Here is a 26,689-nt window from a genome sequence, read left to right as displayed (position 1 = left end):
GTTTAAGGGAAGGCATGACTTGAGTGAGCTATGTAATGTTTGTTTGACAATGACTGTATAGAAGATTATATGTGATGTATAATGTGTTCAATTGAAAAATTGTCAATTTGGTTTGTTTTCATTTATATAAATGTGTGACTGGCAATATCATATGTAATACTTCAGTAAAGATGTTGCTTGTTTAAAAAAAATAGGATGGGAAAATTATTGATAGGTATAGGGAAAAGTATATACTTATGCAACTTTGATTTTCAGAATCTTGAATTTTCAGGCTTGTATTTTAAAATTTGTTCTGAAATATTGTGAAATTATTAGGAATGCTTTATCTACAGTTTCATCTTGTGTGAAAAAAAATCTGCTTTTAATAACTTAGACTCTTCTACAGCACAGATCATTATTCCCTGTTTGCAGTATGTGTATGGCTCCATTGCTATTTCTTCCAGGGCTGTGGTTTCTGGTGCTGTTTTAAGGAGGTCTGTATGGCTACATTCTTAGAACCTTCTAGATGATGCTAAAATTAGATTTTAAATTCTCCCTTGGATAGAGATTTAGTGCTTGGCTCTTCTGCTGCAGAGGTGATCAAAAAGTGTGATGAAAGGGACAAGCTGATCCAGGGAATCTCTAATATTTTTCAGCCTCTTTTTCCAAATTATCTAATGGATTTTCTTTCTCCTCATCAAGTTTTGTCAAAAAAGCAAAACTGAGGTAAGCAGACATTCAAACAAAAAATGGAAGGGGATGGGTTTACATAAAGAAGCCTCAAACCTCCAAAACCAAAGAGAGTTCCACAAGTCTGAATGACTATTCAAGAGACCTCATGACCCACTCTGACAGTGGCCCCTTTTTCTTCCAGAAAGTCTGAATCTCCATTTTTCTCTTTGTCAACAGGTTGTTTCAGACAAATGTGTTCTGAAAAATATTAATCACGGTTAGAGATAGCATGGAGAGGAAACTCCTCCTTTACAGGGAGTCATTCCTCATCCTTCAGATCAGACTCATTTGTTTCCTCCTGTTCTTCATCACATGCTGCCCAAGGAGTGACAAAACCAGTTCTTCTTCCCATGTATGAAGCACTTTTATTTAAGGATGTTCCTAGTGCTAAAGACATAAAATGCTTGGAGACCACTTCTGGATCTTTCTTTCCTAAACCAGTCTGTGATATTCCCCAAATTCAAAATGATGTATCTTTACAACCTCTTAACTCTTCTTCCTCTTTCAAATTTCCTGGTAAAACTAGACTTAAAAGATGCTTAGCATCACATCCTTGTTCATCCAGACTTGAGGCATTTCTTAAGGTCTTGTGTGTCTGAATAACATTATAAGTTCTCTGCCTTACCCTTTAGACTATGCACTGCACCAAAAGTGCTCACAAAGTGTTTAGCTCCAATTATAGCTTTTTGCAGGCTACAAGGTATCCACATTTCCCTATTTGGATGAATTGCCTATATTTGCAGAGTCTTTTTGAAAGTGTCAAGAATCTCTCTCTTGGGTGAAGCATATCTTACACATGCAGGGATTCCAAGAAAGCATTCAAACGTCTTTGTTGGCAGGGTTTTGTCCCAGGGATGTTATATCTGTCTCTAAGGTTTTCCACTCAGACTTTGGTCACTGCAATGCAATACCTCAGGATTCTGGGTCTCATGGCATCTATGATTCTCATGACAACCCTAGCAAAACTCCACATGAAAAAGATACATTGGTATCTGAAATCTCTTTTGTTCCAGCATCAACATATTTTATCTTTTCAAATCCCAGTGCTGGGATTTGTTAGAAGAGAATTTATTTTAGTGGAGAAACGAAATATCCCTAAATCCAGGTCTCTTCTTCTTCCTTGTTCCACAACAGTCAGACACTCCCTCATTAGCCTCAACAAAGAGTTGAGCTCCCTCATAAAACCTCTATAGCCAGCTATGTGATTCTCATGATACCCCAAGGAAAACTCCACATGAAAGATACACCAGTACCTGAAATCTCTTTTGTTCCAGCATCAACAAACTTTATCTTTTCAAATCCCTGTGCTGGGATTTGTTAGAAAAGAATTTATTTTAGTGGAGAAACCAAATATCCTTAAATACAGGTCGCTTCTTCTCCTTCCTTGTTCCAAAACAGTCAGGCACTCCCTCATTAGCCTCAACAAAAAGTTGAACTTCATCATCAAAACCTCTAAAGCCAGCTATGAAGGCAGAATTGTGGCAGACATCAAAAACAAGCACAAAGCCTTATATCAAGAATCTCCACTGCAATAGCCAGGATTGCTCTGAGTTACTGCACAATGGTACCTCCTATACTAAGCCAGCAGATATTGCCAGCACACTGGCTGACAGATTCAGTGACAACTTTACCCCCCAAAGAACCAATCACAATACTGGAGGAATGCCAGGCACCCAGCATTACTGCTGCACAGGGTAAAGCTGCATTGTGCAAGGCCAAGAATTCAGCTTCCATGGGACCAGACAATATCCCTGGATGCATTCTACATGAACTACAAAGTGAACTGGCACCACATCTGTGTGCCTTGTTCAGTCACAGCATCACGTCAGGCTTTGTCCCTACTGAATGGCACACTGCTACAGTCATCCCTCTCCATAAAGGGGGAGTGACTACAGACCCTGGGAATTATCACTCCATTAGCCTGATAAGTCTGATATGTAAGGCTATGCAGTACATCATCATGGACCTAATTGACAAGGATATAGGGAATCTCCAAACTCTAGATCCCTTGTAATTTGGTTTTGTGAAAGGTAGATCATGCCTGCTCAACCTGGTTGACTTCTTTGAGTCAGTCACCAGAGGAGTGGATGAGGGCAAGGCAGATCATACAGCCTACCTTGATCTTGCCAACGCCTTTGATACCATTCCCCACTCAGGAACTATTGATAAACTCACCAAACTAGGCATCAACCCCTATATCACTAGGTGGGTTTTAAATTGGCTCACAGATAGAACCTACAGTGTGAAAGTAGCAGACTCTAAATCAGACTGTTGACCAGTCATGAGTGGAGTCCCACAGGGATCGGTCCTGGGTCCTCTCCTGTTTGGCATCTACTTCTCAGAGGTCCAGGCCAATACAGATGGACTCTGGCCGACAAAGTTCACAGACAACTGCAGGTTGGGAGCCATTATTAACTCCCCAAGTGATGTAGACATCCTACAGAAAGGCCTCACTGAGATCCATGACTGGTGTAAAAACCATGGCCTTAAGCTTAATGCCAAAAAATGTGTTGTCATCCCCTGTGGGAAAAACTCAGTTCCCACTAATTACCACATCGATGGGAGCCCACTGAACACTGAAGGCGTTATTAGAGATCTGGGGACACAGGTTGACAGCAACCTCTCCTTCAACCACAACATTGCCACTGTGGTCAGAAATTCCTTCTGTGTGGCACATCTAATTACCAAGGGTTTTGCATCCAGGAAGAAAGAGGTCATCATCTCTCTCTACTATTTCCTCATTAAGTCAATCATCGAGTAAAATGCCCCATGTGGCATGTACCTCACTAGACACATGCAACAGCTGGAAAGGCCACAAATGTACCTCACGAAGAGGATCCTAGGCCTTAAACATGTCCTAAATGAACAGACTGAAAAAAGTCCAGCTATTCTCTGTCTCATATCATCTACTAAGAGGTGATCTCTGCTTGACTTACAAAGCCATGTCTGACCCAGCTCTGTTGAAAATGCTACATCTAAAAAAATCCCAATCCCTTCACACCACACACTCCAGAAACCTCAACCTCATCATCACAATCAACAAAACATGCTGAAGGGACAGGTTCATAACCCAGAGACTGCCCATGCTCTGGAATAGACTTCCCAAAGCATTTTTATACAGGTAAAGCACTCTTAAACAAAAAGAAAGTACTTCATTCACCTAAATCCCCTTGAGTACCCATTTCCCTATTGGTCCTTTCTGACTCAGTTTCACAGCAATCTTTTTCACTATTCTAGCATGTCGAAGGGTCAGTTGCTGGCGTCCTCTCCTGTTCAGCTGGTGAATCTGGGAATCTTGAGGCAATGTTACAATTGCCTCATGTACACAGACAACCCTCTCCTCCTCCCAACAAATACAAATATATGTGAGGAATGCAACTATATAGCCAAACTGGAGTCTGAGCTCTTTCAACTCAGTACTGGCAAAACCAGTCAGGAGGAGAAGGGAACCACGCACACCACAAACCCAGTCTCACATAGACCAATCACAACTGCAAACAAAACACATAAACACACAAAAACATACTCGGAGGCTCTGATTAAAAATCTACCAAAACAACAGAGGCCTCCAAAGCAGACACCCAAGCGACCACTACCTCAAGACATAGCACAAGCAACACATAGTTCACAAAGTCAGTGTGCTAAACAGTCACAGCCCTTAAGGCCAAACAACATGCCAGACACACTTGTAATAGGTGACTCCATAGTCAGACACACTGATGTCCCACTCACCAGACTAAACAAGGGGAAGGTTACAGTAAGCTGCCTGTCGGGCGCTAGAATCCGCCACATAACACAAGCACTCAGGTCACTCCACAGCAAGTACAAATATGACTCAGTCATTGTCCAGGCCGGTGTGAATGACCTGAGACGTACCTCCCTGGACTACATGAAAAGAGACATAGAGGAGCTCTCTGATTATGTAGCCCAGGCCGGTATGACCCTGACCCTGAGCAGCATCTTACCCTCACCAAGAATGATGCCACAGTACAAAGACAAAATGATCAGTTTTAACAATTGGCTTAATTACTGGTGTCATTCTAAGGGGATCCAATGTCTGTCTGCTTGGGATGACATGCTTGACAAGCCACGCTGCTTCGCAAGGGATGGCTTGCACCTGTCACCCCTGGACTTCCGGATATTGGCCAAGGCTCTTGCCACCCCCATAGTGCCTTTTTTAGGCAAGGCTCAAATGACAAACCTACCTCCCTAGAAAACATAAGTGGAAAAAAACTAAGGGTAATGCTGCTCAATGCCAGAAGTCTAAACCTCAAGATGCATGCTCTCGAAGCCCTCCTCAGTATGGAGAACATCGTTGTCTGTGCAGTGACTGAAACCTGGTTCAAAGATCCTGAGAGCACCCCAGCACTACCAGGTTTTACCTCATATCGTGCTTTCTGGCCCCAAAACTTGGACCAAACCACAAAAGGAGGGGGAGTATCCATATTCATCAAAGATACCCACACCTCCAGGTTAGTGGCAATGCACGAAGCATCGGAGACGATCCAGGTACAACTAACCATAGGCAAAACTGCCCTACAGTTTGTAGCATGCTACAGACAACCCTCTCAAACACAGGAACCCCACACAGCCTTCCTGAACACACTGGAGAGTATGAATGTCTCTCCAAATACCATCATATTGGGAGACTTCAACTACCCAAACATAGACTGGGAACACTACTCAAGCCCCAACACCCTAGCCCAAAGGTTCCTAGAATTCATAAACTCAAATGTGATGGAAAAACTAGTCACCATTCCCACAAGAGGAGATAATACACTAGACCTGATCATCACAAACATGGGGACAAAATACTCCACACTGGAAGTATACCCCTCATTGGTGAGATCAGACCATAAATTAATCTCACTGGAAATCCATATCCCGCCCCCACCCCCTGCACAAAAGACCACAGTGAAGAACTTCTCAAAAGCCAACTTCACACTTCTTAAGACTGAAGTGGTATCCTTCAAGGCCCCTGGGCCAGTGGAAACCACAACCCACACTGCTGAATCCTTTATAAATGCCTTCTATGGGCACCTTCAAGAATGCATGGATCATGCAATCCCAAATAAAACCAAGACCCATTCCCCCAAAGGCAGGCGCCCAGTCTGGTGGACCCCAGCCATTAACAAACTTTACAACAGGAGGAGGAAGCTACTACAGGACAGATCAAAATCCCTAAAAGGGAAGGCATCTCTGATCAGTACTAGCAAAAAACTACGATCACTCATAAAATCATCCAAGGCCAACTTTGAGAGAAAAATCGCAAAAGACACAAAAGACAATCACAAGGCCTTCTTTAGCTATGTTAGAAACCTGGGTGGAAACTCCCAGATATGCTCAGAGTTAGTCCAAAATGACACAAAATACACTGAACCTACAGACATTGCCAACATTCTGGCAGACAGATTCAGTGCAAATTTCTCCTCCCCCCCCCAAAAGGAGAAATATCTATCCCAGTAGAGTGTAACCTCCCTAACATCTCAGATGCCCAGGTGAGAGCCGCCCTCTCTAAAGCTAAAAACACAGCATCAGTGGGACCGGACGGTGTCCCAGGCTGTGTGCTACATGGACTCCAAGAGGAACTAAACCCACACATAAAGCTGCTGTTTAATCTTAGCCTTACTACAGGATACGTACCCAAAGAGTGGTGTACGGCAACAGTGGTCCCACTCCACAAAGGCGGTGCTTCTATGAGCCCTGGAACTTACCGCCCCATAAGCTTGATGAGCCTGGTCTGTAAAGCTATGGAAAGGATCATTATGGAACTCATAAACAAAGACATTGGGGACCTACAGACATTGGATCCTACACAATTTGGCTTTGTCAAGGGCAGATCCTGCCTTTTGAACTTGGTCGACTTTTTTGAAACAGTCACTAAGGCTATTGATGAGGGTAAGGCAGTTCACACAGCCTACCTTGACCTTGCAAAAGCCTTCGACACAATACCCCACTCGGGCATCATAGACAAACTCACCAGCTTAAATGTAAACCCATATGTCACAAGATGGGTTGCAAACTGGCTCAAGGACAGAACCCACAGGGTCAGAGTTGTTGTAGCCATGTCAGACTCAAACCGGTCACAAGCGGTGTCCCACAGGGCTCAGTCCTGGGACCCCTCTTGTTCGGCATTTATTTTTCCGAGGTGCAGGCAAACATAGGAGGATTGTGGCTGACAAAGTTCGCAGATGACTGCAAACTGGGCGCCATAATTGATACTCCAGCGGACACAAGCATCCTTCAGAGAGGCCTCATAGAAACGGATAATTGGTGCCAGAGCCATGGCCTTAAGCTCAATGCCAAAAAATGTATAGTCATACCCTTTGGGAAATGTGAAATGAACCAAACTGCAACCAATAACAAATACGGAACTCCGTTCAAACAAACCGATAGACTTTATTACAGTTTTAAATCCACCAGATTGAGCACTTTCATCTGCCCTAAGCAGATTTCATCAGAATAATTAGTATACAGTGCCTCACATTTTTATACCATTCTAAATTGCAGTAATTATTCAATAATTACCAAATTGAATCAATCATTCCATAAACATGTTAAAAAAAGCAAAAATAAATAACTGACTTGTCCAGACCAGTTTTAACCCATTAGTGTATTTCTGTTCTTAATCCTCTTTATAAAGTGCTACTGTGCATATAAATACTTAAAAAATACTTAAAATATATATATATATGTATATATAAAATATTAGTGCTCATTGCATATATGTTATATTTTATAATGTGCATATTATCAAATAATTAATATAATATATTTTATTTTAAATTATTCAAACCTTTTAATATATTTCTAGGTGTAATTTTGTTATCTGTGCTACAATGTGGGTTATTTTATTTCAAAAGATAAACATAAATAAACCAAACTGTTTATTAAATCTATAATATTAAATATGAATATATTAAATATTATTGTTGTAAGGTATATTTCAAAGGGCTGAAAGTAAATAAATAGACATATTAATGAATATAGGTGGAAGACAATGTGGAAATATAAAAATATATAAATATATAAAAATATATAAATATATATGTTATATATATGAACACATGGAAATATAAAAAGCATGTAATAAAAGCTAAATTAATAAACTATAATAAATTATAATAAATACGAGACCTATGCTACTAGTGTAAGGTGAGGAGTTGTCGTCATAAATTTCACAATCTAAAATATTGTTATTATCAAAAAATATGTTATGTTATATCCTTAAAACATTTAATAAATACTTATATCTAAAATTGTTTAAAAATATGTATATGTATATAATATATAATAGTACATAGTTCTAATAAAAATCATGTATTATATAAATATAAACATTGTATACTGTGTTGAATATTAACAAAATCAAACTGAGGCAGCTTTGTCAATAAGTATTGCCTTAATATTAATATATTCGTTGAGACCCGGCAAATAATTTGATTTTAGTCTCAACTGCCACTTAATCTCTCTCAATAGTAGGTTGTTCTTGTAATCACCTCCCCTTGTATCCATTTTCATTGACTCTAAAATGGCAAACTTAAAATCTGTAAAACCTACACAATTTACTGAATGTTTGTAGAGGGCACTGGTCTCTTTTTTCACCTTAATATCATTGGTGTGCTCATAAATTCTCTCCTTCAGTGCCCTCTCAGTTTTGCCTACATAGAAGGAGGTGCATTTCGTACAAGTGGCCAAATAAACTAACATCTTACTACGGCAATTGCCCTTACTAAAAAATACCTTACTATTAAGACCATTTTTGAGTATTATGTTCTCAGCCTGATTGATATATTTACATTGTCGACAACTCCCACACTTAGTTGTTCCTTTCTTTACTTTTTTGTCAAACGTATTTCTATCTCTCTCAAATAACCTTTTAAAATTCATGCCAGTCTTATAGGTCAGTAATGGTCTATTCCCAACAATTTCATGTATTTCTTTATTGGTCTTCAATATAGACCAATTTTCTTCTAAAATTCTAGTAAAATAATCTGAAAATTCATTGTACTCTGTAATACATGCTTTTGAAAAATCCTTTGTATTGTGACTTGGATATTCTTTATATGTTAACTTTTGTCCTAACAGGGGCTTATATTTGTTACCCCACCCTGTGTAAACTTCATCCAATATTTCACCAACCAGCTCTCTAGGATAACCTCTTTCTAAAAATGTTTTCATCAAAAATCTAAACTCATTTAATAAATCATTACGTTCTGAGGTCATTCTTGCAATCCTAACAGCCTGTCCCTTAATAACACTTTTCTTTTGGTGAAACGGGTGTAGGCTGTTGTAATGAAGGTAGCTGTTGCACCAAGTATCTTTACGAAAAATATTCGACTTAAAACCTTTTGCTTTTTTACTTAGGGTAATATCCAAGTAATTAATACTCAGGTCTTGGACTTCATGAGTGAATGACAAAAAATTGGTAGTTCTATTAATGTATTTCATAAACTCTTCCAATTCATTTTCATTGTCATCTTCCCAAACAAGGAAGATATCGTCCAAGAACCTAAGATATACTTTAATATTTTTCTTAAATGTGCTAGGGAAAATATATTTTTCCTCCCAACCAAGGAGGACAAGATTTGCATATGTGGGGGCACAAGCTGCCCCCATAGCTACCCCCATCACTTGTCTATAATATTCTCCCTGTAAGGTTATAAAGTTGTTATCCAATACTGTTTCTGTCAACTCCAATACTAATAATTTTGTGTCTGTAGAAGCCTCTAGGTATCTGTAGACAACATTCTCAAAATATTCAAACCCTTCAACCCTGGGGATACAGGTGAAAAGGTCCCTGACATCTACAGTAACCAATTTACAAGTATCAGACCAAACATTTTCTGTAATTTTACCCAAGAAATCCCATGAGTCTTGAACTAAATGTTCTTGTTTTTTAACAACATTTTTTAATGTTTGATCAATGAATACTGCCAAAGGGTGCGTCTTAGAGCTCTTAGCTGAAACTATGGGACGGAAAGGAGGTTTCAATATATTTTTGTGAATTTTAGGTATTCCAAAGAATTGGGATATACGTGGGTGTTTTTGTTTTAAGAAATTGTAAATCCCAGTTTCTATCCTGTTTTCTGTAAGGTACTCTTCCAACAATTAATCTATCCTTCTATAAGCTGTTTGAACTTCGTTAAATGAAACTGTTATATAAGTTTCCTTGTCACTCAGCATATTGATTAACACATCATTATATGCTTCCTGTTCAAAAATAACCACTCCCCCTCCTTTATCCGGTTGCATAAACCTTAAATCAACCTTTTCCCTTAAGGAATCAAGAAGTTTAATTTCAGCTTGATTTAAATTATTAGTTGTAAACCTTTCCCTAATTTGGCCATATGTCTCATAGATTTCATTAGTTACTATATTTTCAAACATGTTAATAACCGGATGTAGTGGGGGATTATAAATACTACTCCTTTTTAACTTTGGAGAAGTAGTGACAATATCACCCTCAGAGTTGCTACCCTGTAAATTTTTATTACTTTTGTTAAAAGGTTCTTCCTGTTTATTAATTAAACTTAAATTCAACTTCCTGAGGTATAACTTCAATTCCAACAATATATTTGCTAGATCTCCACGGGTCGACCTAACAAATTTAAATCCTCTTGAAAATAATTCAAAATGTTCTTTTTCTAATTTCAAGTTCGTGTAATTATGTATCTTGTACCCTTTATATTGGAAGGTAATCCCATTACTTTCTTGCCTAATTGTGTCTATCCCTTTATATTTATATAATACATGATTTTTATTAGAACTATGTACTATTATATATTATATACATATACATATTTTTAAACAATTTTAGATATAATTATTTATTAAATGTTTTAATTATATAACATAACATATTTTTTGATAATAACAATATTTTAGATTGTGAAATTTATGACGACAACTCCTCACCTTACACTAGTAGCATAGGTCTCGTATTTATTATAATTTATTATAGTTTATTAATTTAGCTTTTATTACATGCTTTTTATATTTCCATTTGTTCATATATATAACATATATATTTATATATTTTTATATATTTATATATTTTTATATTTCCACATTGTCTTCCACCTATATTCATTAATATGTCTATTTATTTACTTTCAGCCCTTTGAAATATACCTTACAACAATAATATTTAATATATTCATATTTAATATTATAGATTTAATACACAGTTTGGTTTATTTATGTTTATCTTTTGAAATAAAATAACCCACATTGTAGCACAGATAACAAAATTACACCTAGAAATATATTAAAAGGTTTGAATAATTTAAAATAAAATATATTATATTAATTATTTGATAATATGCACATTATAAAATATAACATATATGCAATGAGCACTAATATTTTATATATACATATATATATATATTTAAGTATTTTTTAAGTATTTATATGCACAGTAGCACTTTATAAAGAGGATTAAGAACAGAAATACACTAATGGGTTAAAATTGGTCTGGACAAGTCAGTTATTTATTTTTGCTTTTTTTAACATGTTTATGGAATGATTGATTCAATTTGGTAATTATTGAATAATTACTGCAATTTAGAATGGTATAAAAATGTGAGGCACTGTATACTAATTATTCTGATGAAATCTGCATAGGGCAGATGAAAGCGCTCAATCTGGTGGATTTAAAACTGTAATAAAGACTATCAGTTTGTTTATACCCTTTGGGAAAAACAAGGTACCCACAAATTACGACATAGGTGGTAATCCATTAAGTACGGAAGAGGTAATCAGGGACCTAGGGACCCAAGTTGACAGTAACCTCTCATTTGACACTCACATTGCCAAAGTGGTTAGAAAGACCTTCTATATTGCCCACCTTATCATGAAGAGATTTACATCTAGATCAAGAGAGGTCATTGTGCCCCTGTACTCTTCTCTTATCAGGCCCATGATTGAGTACAATGCCTCATTTGGGATGTATCTTACCCGAAACCTGCAGCAGTTGGAAAGACCCCAAAAGTTCCTCACCAAGAGGATAAAGGGTCTCAAACATATGTCATATGCTGCCCGGCTGAAGAAACTCCAGCTCTATCCAGTCGCATACCGCCTACTCAGAGGTGATCTATGCCTGACGTACAAGGCCATGTCCAATCCGGAATTAATGGACATTCTCCACCTCAGAAAATCCAAATCCATCAGAGCCACAAGAGCAAGAGATTTGAACCTCAACACAGAAATAAATAGGACGTGCTGGAGGGACAGATTCATAACCCAGAGGCTCCCTACACTCTGGAACAGAATCCCAGTCCATGTTAGGCAGAGCCCCTCACTAACTCTCTTCAAGAGAAATCTTGACGAGTGGATGGGAGATCATAGGTTTACCCCGGGGGTCATTTCTGTGTCACTACTAGACAGAGGCACAGTAAACTAAACCCTAAATGGGTGTAGTATTCTCATCCTAAGGGGTGGTGAAAGCCACACACACTCTGGCTAGGCTTATAAATTCCCTAGGGCAGATAGCCTAGTATGAACCTATGAACCTATGAACCATACATGTCAAGCAGAGCACCTCACTGGCTCTCTTCAAGAGAAATCTTGATGAGTGGATGGGAAATAGAAATTTCACCCTGGGGATCACTCCAGTGGCTCTACTTTATAGAGGCACTGGGAACTAATGTTGGGTGGCATGATGCCAGGGCACTCCTATGGGCTAGGCTTGTAAAGGCACCAGGCCCATTAGCCTAGTACACACCTATGAACCTATGAACCACTGCCGCTTCAGACTTTGCTTAGTGAGCAGTTTCAGGAGGGATACAAGTGCACCTAGTGTGTGACACCAAGGACAGATGCAAGCACATAAATATCAAGGAGTTGCTTACCCTGATCAATGCACTCAACTCAATGAACTATGTTTGGCCCCTGGGACATCTTCAAGTGGTTATAGACAGGGCTACCATCATGTGGTACATTAACAAGCAAGGGTTAAGCAGGTGATAACCCTTTTATGGACTATCCATTTTAGCTTGAGATATAGCTTCACAGCCCAATATCAATCTACAGGCATCCTACATTCCATTAGAGCAAAACTGTGTGGCAGACATTCAGAGAAGGACCTGGGCAAACCCTCATGAATGGAAACTGGATTGGGGGGGGGGGTCTTTCCAGATTTGATTAATCTGTGAAGAGTTCCTCAAGCTGACCTCTTTGCCTCCTCTCTGAACTATCAATTGGCATTTTTCTGTTCCAGGACTCCAGGTAAGTAGGCCTGCAAGACTGATGCATTTCCTTTTCTTTGAACAGGAATATTCGGTACGCCTTTCTACCTTTTTAGCAATATCCAGGGTAATCCTGAAGATTCAGAAAGAATCCCTCAAGATCAATAGGGTGAGTCAGTTCTTGCCCAGGCAACCATGGTTCTCTATTCATTTGGAAATGGCCAGGGGCAATTGCCACAAGCTTCTTCACAGTCTATGTTTAGTCATACAAGAACAGGGATGTTTAATACACCTTGACATCAATCATCTTCAATTGTCTGCCTGAATGATAGGGTCTTAATTCCTTTTAGGCATCTATATTCCAAAGATGTGCTATGCAGCAGATAGTAATGGAGGCACAGAAGCATGTTACTCAAAAATCATATATTAGCAAATGGAAAAGGCTTTCTAGTTGGTGCCAGCAACATAACCATCACCCATTCAGGGCTAAGTGTTCTCTGGATTTACAATATTTGTGTGAGTTACTAACCTATAACTTTTCTTATTCCTCTATCAAAGTTCATTTATTAGCAATTTCAGCATATCTGACATGGATCCTCCTCCTTCAAAGTAGGCTTGTGTCAAAATGTTTTTGAAAGGATTTTTTGCATAAAAGGCCACCAATAAAAGAGGTGCCTCCCTTCAGATCTTGATTTTGTGTTAGAGAAGCTAACACTTGCTCGATTTGAACCAGTTAATCTGGATGACTTGAGGTTCTTAACAGGGGTAACTGTCTTGCAAGCTCTTGTGGTGACTCAGCACTATCTCATATTTCATACGGACAGTGTTACTTTGAGAACTAACCCTTCTTTTATGCCTAAAGTGGTATCCAACTTAACTTTAAGCCAAACTATCCATCTTCCCATTTTCTTTACTGAACCTACAATGAGAAATAAAGGATGCTCCATACCTTGGATGTCAAGAGACTACTCAGGTACAATCATGACAGAACTACATCCTTCAGATCTTCAGACCAATTGTTAATTTCTTGTGAAGGTAAGAAGAAGAAGAGAAAATCTGTGTCATAACAGTCTATTTCTATATGGTTGCCTAAGGCTATTACCTTTTGTTACACTCACTATAGCAAATCTATTCCTGGCAGGGCCAAGGCCCACTTTACCAGGGCCTTGGCTTCTTCTATTGTGTTTTGAAAAGGGTTGTATTCTAAAAGTTTTCTAGAAGTTGTTACTCAGTCCTCTGTATATACTTTAACAAAGCAATATAAGCTTGATTCCTTCTTTAGGTCCAGACAAACTTTGCTAGGACCCTTCTCCAGAGGATCCTGCACCCTTCTCCTTCCATCTCCCAGATTTAGTTAGCTATGGTAATCTATCCATATAGTAAGGCTACTGCAGTACTGGTCAATATGATGAACATAGTGCACTTGTATAAGTTGATCTTACCATAGCAGTAGATGTTTGAATGACCACTGTTGCAGTAGCCCCTCCCTCCGTCTTCCTTGTTTTTTGGTGTGTTTATTATGCCAGGGAGTGTACATTTATTTATTTGTTTGTTGCTTATTTTTTGCTATTTCTATCATTGTCCTTTCAGGGCTTAGCCTCCTTATCTGTGCTTGCAGGAAAGTTCTTATGGGCTTTGTACTCAAACTTGTCTTTTAGTCAGCTCAGCTCAGATGGTATGGGCACATGGAAGATGCCCGACAGTTTTGGGAGCTGGCCAGCTGTTATATCTTTGGCAGGATATTAACTCATATAGCAAATGATAAGTTCAACTTAAACAACTATACTTTCTCTCTCTGTATGTGTTTTGACAATTAATGCTATCCATCTAATTCTTATTTTAATTCTAATTTGAATTGTAGTTATTTCTCCGATTTTTTTCTCTCTCCATACAGACACACACGCACACACACACACACACACACACACACACACACACACACACACACACACACACTTATAATTGCAATGTTTATTCCTATTTCCATTTTACTAAATGATGCATGTTTGATGTGGCTTTGGCTTGAATTGGGCTGAAAATGTTCTTGAGGTCTGCCACTTATCTGTTTAACAAACAACTATATAAATACATAATTAAATAATTTACATAAATAAGTCTTAGTTTAGAAACAGAAAAATGTAATGGAACTGCATACATACCATCTAAGTACATTAATAAATACAATGCAATGCCAAACTTCTGTTGTATGCAGTAAACACAAGCCATAAAAAAAAAGTACTGCAATAGACATCCAATTGGAGTGTACATTATTTACTAAGACTAAACAATCAGTAAGTACTTTGTAGTGGGTGCAGGTGTTTCAGGATATGATAGAGAAAACCGGTGTGAGAATGCTAAGTTTGTTCTGTTTGACATTACACAGAGGATTATAATTGGGTCTTTGAACATAAATCAATTATATATGATCTAGACATAGATACTAAGCAGTTTGGAATACATAATGAGAACACAAACAACTGGTTATGATTGGACACACCATGTAACACTAATTACAGGAAAAAAACATTGTAGGACTGTAGAGTGTTTTCCCAGCATTAACAAACATTTCAAAGCTAGTCAAGTGCTTAACGCTATCAAACAGACAGCAGACTGAAATAATGTTTCTGTCTTTAGAGCTAATGGCCTTAAAAATTGTTAGGCACTTTGTTAAGCCACACATTTTTTAGTTAATAAGTCTTGGAAGACATCTTAACAGTCTAAAAGTTGCTTTAGCTTTTTCCACTGCTGTTTGTCAGCTGGTACTTATTCACTGTTAGTCCCTAGCATGAGATTCAGTCTTAGCACCTAGGAATGGCTAAAAAGCTTTGGTTAATCACAACTAAGTTCTGTTAATATCAGGACATGCCTTCATCAAGTTTTTTTCCCTATTCCAAGGGATAAACAGTGCACCTTGTGTACTACAATAGTATTCAAATATACAGAATCAACCTTTCTGCACATTTTTCTCAAATAAGTGGATCTGAGGGAAGACAGAAGGAAGGAGAAATCATTAAACCATAAGTCAGAAATACGAATGCTAGTCACTAAACATCACACCAAAAGAGTGGAGATAAGGAGGCTTATCTGTTTGTTTATTTATTTATTTATTTTATTTTATTTTGCTTGCTTGCTAACCAGATATGGGACTAGTCAAAGTCCTTTTTCAGCCATAACCCAAGCCAAGATGAAGTCACTATAGCAATAACCCACGCCTGGGTGTGGGTAATGCTGGATTTACCCACGGTTGGCGTGGTTTGGTCCTGAGGGCGAAGCCCGAGGGACCAAACAAAGCCAACCGTGGGTAAATACAGCATTACCCACACCCAGAAGTGGTTTATTGCTATTGTACCATGACATTATTTAAGAAAAGAAACTATTACTTTTCTTAAATAATGGCATAGTATAATGCCTGTTTACTGCCCTTCTGCAGATGTCTGGCATCGCGGCAGTTCTGATGTACTGCGCCTGCACAGTACATCAGAGCTGTGGGCAAAGCACGGAGAAAGCAAGATCTCCGTTGCTTTTTACTGTTTTAAGCTATGTTAAATGGGTTTAACATCGCGAGACAGTTTTAAAATAAGCAACGGAGATGTCCGTTGCTTATTTTAAACTGTCTCGCTATGTTAAACCCATTTAACATAGCGAAACAGTAAAAAAAGCAATGGAGATCTTGCTTTCTCCGTTGCTTTTTTTAAAACCTGTCTCGCTATGTTAAATGGGTTTAGCATAGTGAGACAGCTTTAAAATAAGCAACGGAGATCTCCGTTGCTTATTTTAAAGCTGTCTCGCTATGTTAAACCCATTTAACATAGCGAGACAGTGTTTTAAAAGTAGAGTTATACTAATGGAAAAAAGTCCGGGCGACCGGACCTTTTTCCATTAGTATAACTCGATTTACAATGTGCACGCTGGCCAATCAGCGTGCACGTTTTGGGGGGGGGGTCATGGTATAATATATATTATCTGAACATAAACTGAGAACAACAGAGCATACACAATGTTGTAAATATATGAGAAGCAGAAGTAGAGACATCTAATTCAGAAATGCAAAATAATTCTTATATAAACAGAGAGAGAGATGCAAATGAGATAAAATGCAACTAGCAAACAACAAATCTCATGAAGATAAAACATTAATGAGAACTGGCAGAATTTACAAATGTACAAGATGCAGTGACATAAATAAATTCCAAACTAATAAAATGCTGCTAGGCATACAAAATGTTGTGGAAGAATATTGGTATAAATCAAGTTCAATACAGACGCAGTTTGATGGTAGTCCTTACGTTATTTGATATCACTGAAACAGGTGAATTTATATTCTTTCCTTAGATGTACTTCAACCTCTTCTTGAATGATGGAAGATTAACAGATGCAGTGCTCTTATTTGGTGAATCATTCTACAATGCAGGCATGAGATAACTGAAAGATTTTTCACAGACAGAAAGGGAAAACTATGAGCTTTACAATTCAGTGCTATCAAGATGTGTTTTTTATGCTCCGTTTATTTGCTACAGGAAAACAATACTTTTCATTAAGTTACCTGAAGGTAAGTGTATTTAAAGAAAATTAACTCTGGCACTTGTAGGTAACCAATTTGTTTGTTGATGTGTATAACATTAATGTTGTCCATTCGCATTTAATTTTAAGAGACCCATAGCAGTAAAATGCCTTTTGCATTGAGTGTGGATTGAATTTTGGAAAAGCATATCCAAGCTGAGGGATCATTGCATTTACAACTATAGCTATGCAAGCTTTTGTGGTAAGATCATTTAGAATGTTATAAGACACTTTCAGATGATTTTTTGTTTTTTGGATGTACAAATATAACAGTATTCTGTAAGGACATCTCCTGTTTGAGTATAATACCCACATTTGTTTGTTTTGTAGTGTGATGCAGTTGGTTATGAACTGATCTTAAATAGTTAAGAACTCAACATTTTTGAGTTCTTTGTAGCAAACAAAATAACTGTAGATCTTTGTGAATTGATGATGGATCATTTTATTTTAAGAGTACCAGTTCCAGCTGTATTAGAATTCATTTTATACATCAACCTAGAGTGAACTTAAGGATGAGTGTTATTTAATAAATATAATGCTATCAGCATATATTAAGCAGTAGAACTGTGAAAATATGATATTGTCAAGAGAAAATGTAATGGAGTAAGGGATGAGCCATAACGAGCATGTTTACACAGAATATAAGGTTTATTGCAAGTATTATCACTAATAATGTGAAAGTTAGTAGGCAATTATCTTATGGAATACCTCATTAAAGTAGCTTTCAAATTAAAATCATGTAACCAACTGTTTAGCATGGAATGTAACAGTGCCCCCCCAGGCACCTGCCTTTTGACCTTTGTTAGTTAGTGCAGGACATCAATGTTGTCAGACAATATCTAGTAAACAATGAAAGGTTTTCTATGGCTGCCATTAGTAGTTAGAAATGTACAAACATGGATACTAATTAAGATACATGGTCTGTAGCATAACTATAAAACTCATCCTCAAAACAAATGCTGGTACACTTCGTAGCCATATCATTTAATTAAACATTGTAAAAGTTACCACAGCAGGAAAGCATTTTCTGCTGAATATCTGGTTGACCTACTATTATTATGAAGTCATTATGGAGATTTTGATGAGCCTGACCTTTGCGTAGTGCAGAGATGTTGCATTCTTGTTTTGATGCTAACTCATCTGTTCACTGAACCATATGCAGTGTATCCAATACCCAGTCAAGGCAGCCAACAGAAGAGCTACAAGGAGGTGGTTGAGCTACTTTATGGACTGGCTCAGGTTTACAGCAAAAGTAAAAGATTATTAATGTGCAATCAGCTACATAAAGTACAACACTATATACAGCCAAACAGCTACACAAAGTGCATCACTATATACAGCCGCTCAGGTACACAAATTGCAACACTATATACAGCCGGAAGCTGAAAGTCATCCATAGTTGCTTGTTTTTCTTGATTCTGAAAAGAGGTGACCATAGTACAAAAGTCTGAACAAACTCTCATAATTGTATTTCTCTATTTCCTCTTCCACATTTTCTCACACTCTGTTCATGTCTCTCCTTTTCCTTTTTAATATTTAGTGTTTTTAATATTGTCACAAGAATGGACCCCATTCCTATATTAGGGTGTGTCTTAAGTCCAATAAATCAGTATTGTTTAATTTGTTGATGTTTCCCAAGAGTACTTTTCTTGGGATCTGTAATGTATCCAGAACTTCTTCTTTCTATAGTTCATATGGAATGTTTAAGAGCGCTTACATCTCTTTTCTTATTAAACCGGTTGATCCTGCTAACTAATACCAAAATTCAGTTCAGCAGACCTTCTTATTACTTTCCTGAAATAAACAAACGTAAACAGATATGTATTACTGTCCATTATATCCCTCTTGGTGACAATAAGGGTACACTGGAATATATCCTACATTGGATATCCATAATTCCACAAGAAAAATATACTACTGGGTGATATAAATATCAAATGGTTGGACATAACCTCTAACTTACCTGCATCTAGTATGGACGCATGCAGTCTCATACAGCTTATTAATAGCCCCACACATTATAGCAAGACATCAAATTCCTTATTAGACTGGGTCTTATTATAAACATTAGCAAATACACCACCTTGAGTACAATACCAAACTTTCTCAGTGACCATCCTCTATCTACACAACCAGACAGCTCATGCAGCTCATACATCCAGTTAACCAGCATGTTTACAAAACTACATGAAATCTGTCCAAGTTTAACCAAGAAATATCCATTATTACCCTTTCATTTATTGAATGGAACATCCTAAAAATTCTCCCCTTAGATGACGCTGCAATTAAATTCAGTACAGCTTTCCAAATATCTTAAATATCACTGAACTTCCAGGAATGAAGAGACTAAGAACAAATAATTCAATTTGGCTACCCAAAAAAAGGTAGAATGCTAATGCAGGGTAGAGAAAAAAAATGCAAATAATGGCAAAAATATGAGGCAGCACAATATCTTGAAAACTTCAAAATGCTCTGTGAACAATAGCAAACGCAACCCTAAAAAATTCTGGTTAGCCATTAAAGAAATCTTACATCAATTTTTATTTATTTAACATTTGTTTACTGGGAAAGTCCAACTTGGAACAAAGCCAATTTTCAGCAGAGGCCAGGGAAGAAATGCTCCAGGCACATGTCCTTGAAATGTGGGAAGAAACCAAAGCACCCAGAGGAAACCCACATGAACACAGGGAGGACATGCAGACTCCGCACAGAAGGCACTCCAGCCGAGAATTGAACAGGACAACTTCTTGCTGTGAGGCAACAATGCTACAGCTGCACCACTGTGCTGTCCTTCATGTTTTTTTAACTTTATAATTTTTGTATCTGTTGATGTCAACACATATTTGGATTCCCACAATTGCAGATCTAACCAGTTTACTATCAAAACATAGAAACACATTTGTTTGAGTAATGCCTTACTCAAAAAAAATGTCAAAAATAAAAACATTATTTAATCAAAACAGCAAAAGTGCTATTGTGGATAATTTGAATTCGATTTTATCGACATTACCCAATGTACCTTGCTTTCCACTGATTTCCTACCAATGTTTTTCAGGGGGCAAGCGCCCTTGCACCCCTTCACACCCTGTTTATTATATATACAAACTCCAAGATCGCAGTACACTGAGGAAAAGAGTAAATTTCCCAGTCTCCACTCTAGTGCGATCTCTAATCAGAATGTTGACCTCATATGAGTGAATGACCACTAGCATTCTGTAATGTGGATTCAAACATGTACGGCCAACACTATAGAAACCTGGAACCATGATTTTTACCTTCCAAGTTTTGTGTAACTGCCGTACAACATCCTGATAGTAAATCGATCTAACCATATACTCAGTTTAAAGGAGGCCCATGTCTCCTTTGGACTGTGGGATATATGATATTGTCAGCATTTTATCACTGGATAGGCACAAAACACTTTTCTTATTTTCCTACACATCTGATCAAACACTTTTGGAGAGTTAGTCATGTCAAGGCTCTCCTGCACTTTTACTAGCTTATTAGTCTAGCCCTTTGCCATACCAGACTTCTTGTAGCAATTTTTGTAGCACACAAAAGTGCTATCAGCACTAAACATTCTACAAGGAAACAGCACCAGTACTTAATATTAATGCCCACCGCTCCAGGCATGTCTAAAGGTCAATTCCCTGTGCTTTTTCCTATTAACCTGGTGAGCTTGGGCATCCTGAGGCAACTGCCTCATGTGTATTGTCAACCCTCTCCTCTTACCTCCCAACACTCAGACTTGTGAGAGATGCACTTATATATCCAAATTAGAAGCCACACACTCTCCAGCCAAGACCGAAATAGCCGGTCAAGAGGAGAAGGTCAACACTTGCATCACACCACATGTAACACATAGCCCTCCAGAGCACACACCAGCACTGCTTTCACATAAAAACACAAACCACACACCTACCTTTGCGGAGGCTCTCAATAAAAATCTACCCAAACAGCAGAGACCTCCAGGGCAGAAACACACTCGACCACCATAACACAACACTAATCATGAGACACATAACTCTGTCATTGTACGTGTGGGTGTGAATGACATGAGATGTACCTCCCTGGACTACATGAAAAGAGACATGGAGGAGTTCTCAGATTATGTAGCCCAGTCAGGTATGACCCTAGCTCTGAGCAACATCCTACTATCACACAGAATGATACCACAGTACAAGCAGAAAATGATTTTGGCTAAGTTTCTGGTGTCATTCTAAGGGGATCCAGTATCTGTCTGCCTGGGATGACATGATTGACAAACCTCGATGCTTTGCCAGAGATGGCCTGCATCTGTCACCCCTGGGCTTTCAGATACTGGTGAAGGCTCTTGCCACCCCTATAGTGCCTTTTTTAGCAGTGTTCCGAAGACCAAATTACCACCTCAACAGCTACAAACAAATGCAATCTGAGGGTCATGCTACTGAATGCTAGAAGTCTAAATCTATCTGTGCTGTAACAGATACCTGGTTCAAGGCAGCAGAAAGCATCCCTGCACTACCAGGCTATAACTCATTCCATACCTTTCTGCCTCAGAACTTGGACCGAAGCTCCAAAGGGGGTGGTGTTTCCATATTCATAAAGGATACACACACCTCTAGACTGGTAGCCCAACATAACGCATCAGAGATACTTCAGGTGCAGCTAACACTGGGTAAGACAGTGATTCAGGTCTGTTATAGATCCCCAACTATGTACTAAGACACTCATTCCACATTCCTAAGAACCCTGGATAATATTAAGGTCCAACCTAATGCTCTTATACTGGGTGACTTCAACTACCCCTCCATTAACTGGGAAAACTACTCATTTACTAATACACTTGCCTAGCATTTCCTGGAATTCATTAATTCCAATGCCCTGGACCAGCTCGTTTTTACCCCCACTAGAGTTAGCAACATCCTTGACCTGGTCATTACTAACATGGACGAACACTGCTCTACACCAATAGTCACATCCTTCCTGGTTAGACCTGACCACAAACTAATCACCTTGGAAATCCACATCACTCCCACCCCCCAGCCACCAAAAAGGTAACCACCATGAAAAACTTTTCCAAATCTAACTTTGGGCTCCTAAGAACAGAGGTGGCTAACTTCACGGCACCCATGCAAATGGAGAATAGTTGCATGATCGCCGAATCATACATTAATGCACTGTATGAACACGTACACAAATGCATGAATCTCACCATACCCAACTGAACCAATATGTTCTCCTCCAAAAAAAGGAAGCCAATCTAGTGGTCCCCTGCCATAAACAAACTCTATAACAGAAGGAGGAACCTGATGTGGAATAAAGTGAAGTCCAAAGAATGGAAAAACTCCCTTATCAGCCTCAACAAAAAGTTGAGAGTCCTCATCAAATCCTCTAAAGCTAGCTATGAAAAGAGAATTGCAGCAGATAGTAAAGACAACCACAGGGCCTTATATAGTTATGTAAAGAACCTCCATGGCAAAACCCAGATTTGCTCTGAGCTACTCCTATAATGAGCCAACAGATATTGCCAATATACTGGCTGATAGATTCAGTGCCAACTTTAATCTCCCCCCAAAGGACTAATCACAATACCAGTAGATTGCCAGGCACCTAGTATTACTGCTGCGCAGGTTAAAACAGCACTAACCAAGACCAAGAATACGTCCTATGTGGGACCTGACAATATCCCTGGCTGTACTCTACATGAACTACAGAGTGAACTGGCACCTCATCTGTGTGCCTTGTTCAATCACAGACTCACCTCAGGCTTTATCCCTAACAAATGGCACACTGCTATAGTCATTCCTCTCCACAAAGAAGGAGCAACTACAGACCCTGGGAACTATCACCCCATTAGCCTGACAAGTCTGATATGCAAAGCTATGGAATGCATCATCATGGACCTAATAAACAAGGATATAGGGAATCTCCAAACTCTGGATCCCACACAGTTTGGTTTTGTGAAGGGTAGATCATGCCTGCAAAACTTGGTCGACTTATTTGAGTCAGTCAGCAGAGCTGTGGATGAAGGGAAGGTGGTTTATACAGCCTACCTTGATCTGGCCAAGGCCTTTGAAACCATTCCCCACTCAGGATTCACAGAAAATCTCACTAAGCTAGGCATCAACCCCTATATCACTAGGTGGGTTGCAAACTGGCTCACAGATAGAACCCACAGTGTGAAAGTAGCTGACTCCAAGTCAGACTGCCGACCAGTCATGAGTGGAGCCCCACAGGGATCAGTCCTGGGTGCTCTCCTGTTTGGTATCTACTTTGCAGAAGTCCAGGACAACACGAAGGGACTCTGTCTGACAAAGTTTGCAGTAAATTTCAAGTTGTGAGCCATTATTGACTCCCCAAGTGATGTTGACATCCTGCAGAAAGGCCTCACTGAGACCAATGACTGGTGTCAGAATCATGGCCTTAAGCTCAATGCCAAAAAATGTGTCATCATCCCTTTTGAGAAAAACGCAGTTCCCATGAACTACCACATCGATGGTAGTCCACTGAACACAGAAGGCATTATAAGAGATCTGGGAACACAGGTTGACAGCAACCTCTGTTTTGATCACCACATTGCCACTGTGGTCAGAAAGTCCTTCTATGTGGCACATCTCATTACTAAGGGTTTTGGATCCAGGAAGAAAGAGGTCATTGTCTCCCTCTACTCTTTCATCATTTGGCCAATCATCAAGTACAATGCCCCATTTGGCATGTACCTCACTAGACACGTGCAACAACTAGAGAGGCCGCAAAAATACATCACAAAGAGGATCCTAGGCCTTAAACACTTGTTTTTTATAGACAGACTCAAAAAACTCCAACTCTTCTCTGTCTCATATCGCCTACTTAGAGGCAATCTCTGCTTGACTTACAAAGTCATGTCTTACCCAGCTCTGTTAGAAATGTTACATCTAAAGAAATCCCAATCTCTCTGCATCACACACTCCAGAGACCTCAACCTCATTATTAAAGTCAACAGAACATGCTGGATGGACAGGTTCATAACCCAGACACTGCCCATGCTATGGAATAGACTTCCCATACATGTCAAACAGAGCACCTCACGGGCCCTCTTCAAGAGAAATCTTGATGAGTGGATGGGAAATAGAAAATTCATATCTGGAATCACTCCAGTGGCTCTACCTGACAGAGGCACTGGAAACTAAGGTCGGGTGGCACTATGCCAGGGTAATCCTATGGGCTAGGCTTGTAAAGGCTCCAGGGTCATTAGCCCAGTACACACCTATGAACCTATTTGCTAAGACAATGAGGGCAATATGATTTATAGCGTTAAATTTATTCACTGATATCAAAACAGTTTAGAGGATTGATTTTAGACTTATAAACTTTGCTTACTATGTTCTCATTTGATCATGTTGTATTGCTACCAGTTTCCTGCTCTAAATGTTGCTTTTGCACATTGTCAAGGCCAGATATCATTCTCATTTTATAAAAGGGTTTAGTTACTATAGTTGATTGTTAAATGAGTTATTCAGGGTTTTGAATATCCACAAAAAGGAGTGAAGGAGAGATATCATTTGATAGGATTGTTTTCTTTTAGTCAAACTGTGGCTGCAGCTAAGTTTGTTAAACAAAAATCTTAAAGGACCTGAGAAACGGTGAAACAGCAATTATAAGACAGAATCATGTCGGAATATTATCTAATAGATTCATATACCTTGAATAATAATATGCTCTTTTTTCATGGATCATTTTCAGCGTAGTATGTTAGCTTTTATAGTTATTGCAATGTAATTATTTCTGTGAGCTTTCAATAATCCAGGAGTGGGAGATGCTCTGAGCAGTATTTCTGTACATTTTTTTTAAATCCATCCTTGCCATATCGAGGTGACAACCACTTTTAACAGCTGTACATTAGGAACTTGAACAGTAAAAGATGATATTCAGTTCCATAAAATTAATTTTTATTCTATTTCTCTTATATTGACATAACTGAAGTTTGTTTTTCCTAGTTGACTGTAGACTCTAGCAACATATACTCCTGCTTATAAGTTGATGTAACATATTATTCATCAAGAACTCTTGGGATAGTTTGCAAGTTGATTGGGTAGTTCTAGCCAGTCTAGTGTTTGAAGATTTTTTTTCTTCAAATATTTTTTTTATTTTCAATTAAAATAACATTTACATAATATTTTTAAATATCATTTTAAACAACTATATACGATATTTACAATAGCCTGACTATCAATTATATACACTGTATGCTATTAATATATAGAATTAACAGATCAGTTATCAGAGATACAATATTGATTATTGCATTGTGTCCAACAAAGATATAACTTTCTTCCTAGGATTATTTACCAATGGCCTGGGATAGATTTGTAGTTCTTTGATTTTCATTTCCATCAATGCAGTTGTCTTCAGTAAAGTGTAGAATTCTTCCAAGGTCGGGAATGTATTTGAATTCCACCTTCTGGTTACGCATTTCCTAGATATAGCAAGTATTGTCCATAACAAATACATATTTGTCTTATTCAGGTAGGGACATTAATTTGCATTTAGTATAATAATTTTTTAGTTAAGGTAAATGATTTATTAAATAAAGCTTGTAAAAATGATTGATCCCATTCCAATACGATTTAATTTTATTACATTCATAAAAAATATGACTCCAGTCTGCTTTATTTGACTTTTAACACCTCCAGCAAAAATCATTTGTAGCAGTACTGATCTTTTTAATTCTATCTGGTGTTAAAAATGCTCTATGTAAGTATTTCCAGTTAAATATTTTCCAGTACTGTGTGTTAGAGGTGTAATTAACTGATAGTAAGATGTTGGTTTTAATTTCTTCTGTTAACTGCAATGACTGACCTTTTGTTAAGAACTGCCAGTATGATGGTTTGGGAATTATTTTATATGTTATTAACTCTTTATATACATTTGAAATTGAATTTTTCTTTTCACAACTATTATATATAAATTCATACATAAAACTTACTAGATTTGGAAAATCTTTAAATGAGGAATTATTAATTAATCTGCATAAATCTTGAGTGTACATTAAAATTCTTTGTAAGGTTAACCATTCCTGTGTAGGAATATTGTAAACAGTTTTTATCATATGTATATCTAAAACATTTAATTTATTTACACAATGAAACCAGCATAATAATCAATTTTGTTCCCAGGAGGTTATTGTTTCCCTATATATTTTGTGGGGAAAGTTTTTAGTGATGGTAAATTGGATTAAAAGGTCAAACCAAAGTTTTAGATCTATG

General features: G+C 38.1%; 1 long non-coding RNA gene across 1 annotated transcript in view; it reads left to right on the top strand.

Annotated features, from left to right (window-relative positions):
- Nucleotides 1–26,689, top strand: part of LOC122793763 — a 772,764-nt gene that overhangs the window by 596,044 nt on the left and 150,031 nt on the right. Inside the window, exon 4 of the long non-coding RNA XR_006363530.1 lies at nt 17,235–17,451. This is a non-coding gene — a long non-coding RNA (uncharacterized LOC122793763). The remainder of the gene's footprint in view (nt 1–17,234; nt 17,452–26,689) is intronic.

This window comes from Protopterus annectens, chromosome 2.part0, assembly GCF_019279795.1.
Source record: "Protopterus annectens isolate FY-2018-M chromosome 2.part0, PAN1.0, whole genome shotgun sequence".
NCBI classification, from domain to species: domain Eukaryota; kingdom Metazoa; phylum Chordata; order Ceratodontiformes; family Protopteridae; genus Protopterus; species Protopterus annectens.
The sequence above is the reverse complement of the archived record's forward strand: the minus strand, read 5'-3'. Positions and strand labels throughout refer to the sequence as shown.